Here is an 8,650-nt window from a genome sequence, read left to right as displayed (position 1 = left end):
TTATTTTCTTTCTCTTCCATTTAAGTAGCAGAATTTTCATTTCATTTTCTTTGACTTTTCTTTCCTATTATAGATTGGTATTCGGCAGTTTTTTTGTTTTTGCCTATAATGCTTTGTTGTTTTAAGAATTTTTATTAAGTATTAAGAATTGTTTTAGAATTTTATCTCATTAATTGTAATACCTTAATTTCTTTCAAGTGTGCTAGTTGGTTTCATGCAACAAGAGAATTGTTTTAGAAGTTTTTAATCAAGTATGCTAATTTAATTTATTGCAAGAAGGGTTTGGTTGAGAGTTTTTGTTTTTGATTTTTCTGAAACATGATACATGGGAGTAGAGGGAATTGAGCTTTTCATTCGTAAAGTGAAGTGAGTCGGTTTAGATTTATTTTTCTAGAGGAGATTTAGTTGGTTTGAATTATATTTTTTTAGAAAGTGAAGGAGAGAGCTTTTGTTTTTGTTTTAGTTGGGTAATTTAATTGTTGTTTACTTATTTCATGTTATTTATTTATATTGTTTCTTTAAGCTTTCATTTAATAGTGATTACAATTGTTATGTGTTATTTTAAAAATTTGTGATTTAAATACAAAGACGAATTCTAGAATCTTGGTTTTATGCATTTTTAATTTTCAGTGCATGTTTTGTCAATTACTTTCTAATTTAGTTTAATTCTTAATTTAGTTTTATTAATTTCTGAGTTTAATCTATTAGTCCTTTACATTCCAATTCGACAATCAAAATCAAAAGACATGAATCTAGTCCATGACTAGTAACCTCTTCCATCCATTGCACATATCATCCTCTTGTTTTCTCTTTGTGAAGTTTTTCACATTTTTCAACAAGTTTAATTTTAAGTAACCTTCCCTGAGGAGACGATCTAGGAATTTATTCCTAATTATTACACAACATCCTCCTGCACTTGGGATAGCATTAGTGCTACTCATTTCTACCATATTAAATTGATGTTTCATGTCATGGGTGAGAGACAGTTCAAATAGGTTGCTTAGAGTCACACCGAGTGTTGAGAGTAGTATACACATCTTGGAGATAGATAGCTCGTCTGTCTTTTCTTCGAGTGAGCCAGGTGACAAAATTGAAATCGAATCAGAAAACATGGCTTGCACCACGCACTCTTAAGGACTATTTGCAACCCACTCGTACCACTACACTTTCATGCATTGTTTTACCAGAAAATGCACTTAATTTCTCTATCAAGCATGGCATGATGTCAGTGATACCTCAGTTCCACGGGATGGATTCTGAGAGTCCTTACCAACACTTGACAGATTTTGAGTTGGCTTGTGCTACTTTTATCACTAGGGTTGTTACTGATGAATTCATTAGACTTCGTTTATTTCCTTTCTCTTTAAAGGATAAAGCGAAGATTTGGTTTAACTCTTTGAGACCTAATTCCATTTCTAGTTGGTCTGACATGCAGCGTGAATTCTTACAGAAATTTTTTCCTTTTCAGAGAACTCAGTTTTTGCAAGAGCAAATCAACCAGTTCAATCAGAGACCTGATGAGACCTTTCAGGCCAGTTGGGAAAAGTTTAAGGATTTGGTGAACATTTGTCCACATTATGGTTTTGAATCTTGGAGGCTGGTGAGCTATTTTTACACTGGTCTCACTCCGGAATGCAAGCAGTTTGTTCAGACAATGTGCAATGGGGAGTTCTTCAGCAAAGAACCTGATGAAGCATTATCATTTTTTGACTACCTTGCTGAGAGCGCACAACAGTGGAGCACTCGTGCTAATCGAGTTCCATTAGCAGCACAGCCACTGAGGGCTATTTCTGGAGGGGGCAGATATGAGCTTAAAGAAGACACTGATGTTCAAGCCCGAATAGCTGCATTGACTAGAAGACTAGAAGTCATGGAAATAGAAAAAGTGAAGGCTGCGAAAGTAGTAGAGGCATGTTCTATATGTGCTGATTCAAACCATAAGACCCAAGACTGCCCGATTATGCCAGTATTTCAAGAAGGTGGGTCTGAGCCAATGCAATCAGCCAACTGGGTTAATAGAGCACAAAATCAGCCTTTCTCCAACACATATAATCCGGGGTGGAGGAATCACCCAAATTTCTCATGGAGGAATGATCAGCCTGGTCGATCCCCACCACCTCAACAGCAGCCATTTAATCAGGGTGCTCCTCAGCACCAGTATCCGCCATATCAGAATCCTCAGAGCTATCCTTATGTACCTCCTCCTGGATTTCAGCCTCATGTAGTTGCACAAAGTTCTCAGCCTTCATCATCTGCAAAGAAAACTCTAGATGACAGTATGGCACAGATGGCCAATACACTTCAGCAATTCATGCAGATTCAGGCCACCACAAATAATCAGAACACTCAGGCCATAAATGAGTTGCGTGGCACTATTAATAAGATGAGCACAACCTTGAGCACCCTAGAGAAAGGGAAATTTCCAGCACAACCTCAGCCTAATCCTCAAGTATACAGACAACAACAACATCAAGTGCATAATGTCTCAGGAGACGTTATTGAGACAGCAAAAGCTGTTCTTACTTTGAGAAGTGGGAAGGAAGTTCCCTGACCTGAGATGACCATAGACACAGAGGTAGTTGCTCCAACGCCTAAAGATGCAGCAGAGACGGATGAAGTTGAAAAAGAACCAGAGGTAGTAAGACCAGAACTGAAGAAGCCTGTGAGTGCAGATGCTGAAACTAGTAAGGGATACCAACCTGTGGTTCCCTATCCTCAGAGATTGGCAGCTGGCCAAAAGAACAAGTATCACACGGAGATTCAAGAGATTTTCAAGCAAGTGAAGATCAATATTCCACTCTTGGATGCCATACAACAAGTGCCTTCATATGCAAAGTTTTTGAAGGACTTGTGCACGGTGAAGAGGAAGCTGAATGTGAAGAAGAAAGCTTTCCTAACGGAGCAAGTTAGTGCATTGATATTGAGCGAGACTCCTCAGAAGTTTGGAGATCCCGGCTCTCCCAACATTTCCATTATGATTGGTGAATCAGGCATTGGGAGAGCTTTACTTGATTTGGGGAGTAGTGTGAACTTGCTACCGTTCTCAGTATATGAGCAGTTGGGATTGGGTGAGCTTAAAAAGACCTCCATCATGCTACAGTTGGCTGACAGATCAGTTAAGGTACCGAGGGGTATTGTAGAGGACGTGTTGGTCCAGGTGGACAAATTCTACTACCCAGTGGATTTTGTGGTTCTTGACATGCAGCAGCCGGTCTCCACTATTTACCAAGCTCCTGTCATCTTAGGAAGACCATTTCTAGCTACATCAAATGCATTGATCAATTGCAGAAGTGGAGTTTTGAAGCTTACCTTTGGGAACATGGCACTGGAGTTGAACGTTTTGAACGCTTGCAAGATGCCAGCACATTTTGATGACACAAGCGATTTGAATGCTGTGGAGAGTTTGACACCAACAGATTTTATTTGCTCAACTTCTCCCTTCTCTGATGATGACTATATTTTTCATACACCTGAATTTTTACTTAATGAGAAAATTGATCATATCAATGAAGATGACTTTGATTTTTTTGATTGTTTTGCAGATTCTTCATTACCACTTGAAGTACAGTTTGCGGGAGCAAGATGGAAACCCTAGTTTGAAGCTCTACCACCACCAGACATGCTTAAATCTTCAGAGGAAGAAGTTTCCCAGTTGGAGCTGAAACCGCTTCCTCAAGATTTAAAGTATGTGTTCCTTGGTCCTGAAGAAGGCACTTTTCCGGTGGTGATTTCCTCAAAGCTAAATCAGAAGGATGAAGCCCAGTTGATTGAAGTATTAAGGAAGCATCGAGGCGCAATTGGTTGGACAATAGCTGACATCAAAGGCATTGATGCCGCTGTATGTACCCACAGAATCCATCTTGAAGACGATGCTAGACCGGTTCGTGATGCTCAACGTAGGCTCAATCCTAGCATGAAGGAAGTTGTGAAAGAGGAGGTGCTTAAGCTACTCGCAGTGGGTATCATTTATCCCATCTCAGACAGTAAGTGGGTAAGTCCAACTCAAGTGGTACCAAAGAAATCTGGTTTGACTGTCATAAAAAATGATAAAAATGAGTTGATTCCAACTAGAATGGTTACTGGCTAGAGAATGTGCATTGACTATAGAAAACTTAACTCAGCCAGTAGGAAGGATCATTTTCCTTTACCATTCTTGGATCAAATTTTGGAAAGAGTAGCTGGTAATGCATATTATTGTTTCTTGGATGGCTATTCTGGTTATTATCAAATTGTTGTAGCACCTGAGGATTAGGAGAAAACCACTTTCACCTGTTCTTTTGGCACTTTTGCTTTTACTAGAATGCCTTTTGGTCTGTGTAATGCTCCAGCTACTTTTCAGAGATGCATGATGAGTATTTTTTCTGATATGATTGATGACATTTGTGAAATATTCATGGATGATTTCTCTGTTTTTGGAAAATCCTTTGAGAGTTGTTTGCATAATTTGGCACGTATTCTCCAGAGATGTGAGGAAAAAAATCTTTTACTTAATTGGGAGAAATGCCAATTTATGGTTACTCAGGGCATTGTATTGGGGCATATTGTTTCTTTTGAGGGTATAAAGGTTGACAAGGCAAAGATTGAATTAATATCTAAACTTCCTATCCCTAGGACAGTTAGGGATATTCGTTCTTTTCTTGGTCATGCTGGCTTTTATAGGCGGTTTATTCAAGGGTTTAGTTCTATTGCAAAACCTTTGTGCACTTTTCTACAAAATGATATTGAATTTGTTTGGACTGATGAGTGCCAAAAAGCCTTTGATACCTTGAAAAAGTCGCTTACCACTGCCCCTATTGTGCAACCCCCGCAGTGGGACCTTCCCTTTGAGATTATGACAGATGCTAGTGACTATGCCTTAGGAGCTGTTTTGGGGCAGCGAGTGGATAACAGACCTTTTGTGATTTATTATGCCAGTAGAACTTTGAATGATACCCAGAAAAATTATACCACTACTGAAAAAGAATTGCTTGCAGTGGTTTTTGCACTTGATAAATTTCGGGCTTATATTTTTGGTTCTCCTGTTACTATTTTCACTGACCACTCTGCTCTTAAGTATTTGTTGGCTAAGAAAGATGCAAAACCAATCTTGATTCGCTGGATTCTATTACTTCAAGAGTTCAACATCAACATTAAGGACAAGAAAGGAGTTGAAAACGTGGTAGCTGACCACCTCTCTAGATTGTCATCATCTCCTTCTTCACATGTCAGCCTTTCTCTTGATGATAGTTTCCCAGATGAGCAGCTGTTTGTGGTTGATAGAGCTCCCTGGTATGCTGACATAGTCAATTATCTGGTGACTGAGCGAATGCCTTCTGAATGGTCAACCCAAGATAAGCGTCGGTTTCTATCTGAGGTAAAACATTTCTACTTTGATGACCCTTATCTTTTCAAATATTGTTCGGACCAATTAATTCGGAGATGCATTCCTGATGATGAGTTTTCCTCAGTATTGAGATTTTGTCATATGGGTGCATGTGGTGGTCATTTTTCAGCAAATAAAACAGTGGAAAAAATTTTGCAAAGCGGTTTTTATTGGCCTTCCATATTTAAGGACGCTTACAATTTTTGTAAAGCATGTGAGTCTTGTCAAAAGTTGGGAGCCATTAGCAAAAGAAACATGATGCCCCTCTCCCCCATTCTTACTTTAGAAATCTTTGATTGTTGGGGAATAGACTTCATGGGACCTTTTCCGGTTTCCTTTGGAAACACATATATTTTATTGGCTATGGACTATGTTTCAAAGTGGGTTGAGGCCATCGCTTGCAAAACCAATGACCATCATGTTGTACTAAAATTTTTACAATCTTTGTTTGCTCGATTTGGCATGCCCAAGGTTATCATTAGTGACGGGGGTTCTCATTTTTGCAATAAACCATTTTCTACACTTATGAAGAAATATGGTATCACACACAGAGTTTTTACCCCTTATCACCCTCAAACAAATGGGCAAGCTGAATTGGCAAACAGAGAGATAAAAATCATTCTGGAGAAAACAGTAAATCCTAATAGGAAAGATTGGTCGATTAAGCTTATTGATGCTTTGTGGGCTTATAGGACAGCTTTTAAAACAAATCTAGGGATGTCTCCCTATCGATTAGTTTATGGTAAAGCTTGTCATTTACCTGTTGACATTCAGCATCGAGCTCTTTGGGCCATAAAACATGTTAACATGTCACTTGATGAAGCTTCAGGGTTGAGAAAATTGCAGATCAATGAATTGGATGAAGCTCGTCGGAATGCTTATGACAACGCGCAACTGGCAAAGGAACGCATGAAAATTCTGCATGATCAGAAAATTCATCCAAAGCATTTCACACTTGGCCAGGAAGTTCTTCTTTACAACTCTCGCTTGCATATTTTTCCTAGAAAGTTGAAATCCCGATGGAGTGGGCCGTACATTGTAAAGACCGTTCATCCTCATGGCGCGGTAGACATTGTCAATCCGAAGAATGGTAATAGCTTCACTGTTAACGGACAACGTCTAAAGTCATTTCTGAAGGTCTTTGATCCACATGAAGAGATCTTGCTTGTGCAAGACCCCAGGGGAGTGCTTTAAGTTGTTTTTCCTTCTTTACAGTTTTCTTTACTTGCTTTGTTTTTATTTGTTCTTTCGCTTTGATTTTATATTTCATGTTCATTGTTTGTTTTGCTTGCTTAGTTCTGTGCACTTTGTTTTCTTTCGTTCGATTCATTGAGGACTATGTATCTCACTAGTTGGGGGTAGCATGTGTGCACATAAAAAAAAAAAAAAATTGAAATTTAAGATTTGTGAAATTTGAGCATCTTGGTGGAGTAGTTGAGCGAGATCATTTGTGAAAAATTTATTTTCAAGCTTAAACATAGAGCATGATTTTTGATGCATCATGTTTTGTTGATATGTGGCTTGAAACACCGGGATGTTGTGCTTATTGAGATGAAACTTGATAAAATTTTTCTAGAACGAAAGGCAAATTTTGAAGGACATTTTGCACATGCTTACGCTTGTAGTGTTCCTTATTTACCATTCATTGATTTAACACTGGAGAAGTAAACTGCAGGACTATCGAGCCATGCCAAAAAAAAATGAAAAGATTAGAATGAAAAAAAAAGAGAGAGAAAAGGAATAAAGGCAACTTAGTGAACTTTCCTAAGTAAAAAGGGCTAGAAACAGTTACCCAAGACTTTGGGGGTTGAGTGTCCAACCTTTAAAAAACAAAGCTGGCGTGAAAACTGCTAGTCCCTTGGGCTTTGAGGTAGTTAGAATCAGCAACAATTAATCTTAAGGTTGAAAAATCCTATGACAAATCATGGCTAGTAATAAGGAACGCACAGCCAGTTTAGCTCCACACACACATTTGAGTTATGAGAAATTTGCCTCAATTCTACGTGAAAGATTGTTGAGATAGTCTTGATGGGTATAGCCCCTAGTGGATTAGTGGTAACATGTCACTTTTGTGAGAATTCAGAATTATGTTTGATTGCTTTTGTTTGAATTTCGAGTTTTATGCAATGTTCATCTCAATTAATTTTCGCTATTTTGCTCAAGGATTAGCAAAATCCTAGTTGGGGGGTGTGATTGAGCTGAAATATTGCATATTTTAGCTATTTAAAACCAATGTATTTTAAATTCATCATGACATTATTATTGGTTTTAAATGGAAATATGGTTAAAGTGAATAAATCAAAGTTGTGATTTTAATTGATTAAAAGCATGAATTTCTGCTTGAATTCTACCAACTATTGATTACTGTGCATTTTAGTCCATAATTTTTCTTGCTTTCTATTATCATTTGTGTTTGTACCATTGTTCTCCTTGTTCTTCATGTTCATAAGGTTTCTTGAGCTATCTTTCCATCTTCAAAAGATAGAAGCACTTCTTGCCAACCCATTTTCCAATAAATATATCATATTCCTTGTGAAATCCTATGCTTCTCAAACCTTGGAAATTTAACTTAGGAAAGGAAAATGATGAGTGCGTGTTTCTGTTCAAGCAAAGAGAGATTATGCTGAGGAAAATCAAGAAAAGTGACTCACACGATGCAACCATGCAGCAGCACACATCACATGGACAACAAACAAACTCACTCGGCAATACACATATGCAGTGGACTCACAATGCACATGTACACACTCGGACAGCACCAGCAGAACACTCACAGCACTTGCAGAAAAATCTTCATGCAGCAAAGACACTCACACACGCTGGACAAACTCACACATGCAGCAGGAGAAGAAATGGACGATGCACATGCAGAACAGAAAGCACTCGGACAGAAAGAACATCACATGGACAGCACACATGCAGACATGCAGTGGACTCACACATGCACACATGCAGAAAAGTGCAAGCACCATTCGGATCACACCAAGCAGCAGACCACACAGACACCATGCAGCAACAACTCATTCGGACCATGCATGGGACCAACTTACACATGCAGACAGCAACTCATTCGGACCACATGGACAGCAACCTGAACGTGCAGCAGCAGAGTTATCTTTTTTTCTTTCTTTTTCGTTCGGTTAGCTGGAGCAGCTGGACGTGCATCAACCTCATTCGGATAGCACACAGCTGGACCCACAGCAGCTCACACATGCAGACCTTTGGACAGCTGAAGCAGAAAACTCACACATGCAGACAACACTCATGCAGAACACAATGCACATGCAG

Source organism: Carya illinoinensis, chromosome 3 (genome assembly GCF_018687715.1).
Source record: "Carya illinoinensis cultivar Pawnee chromosome 3, C.illinoinensisPawnee_v1, whole genome shotgun sequence".
NCBI lineage: Eukaryota > Viridiplantae > Streptophyta > Magnoliopsida > Fagales > Juglandaceae > Carya > Carya illinoinensis.
Note: the sequence above shows the minus strand (reverse complement) of the source record.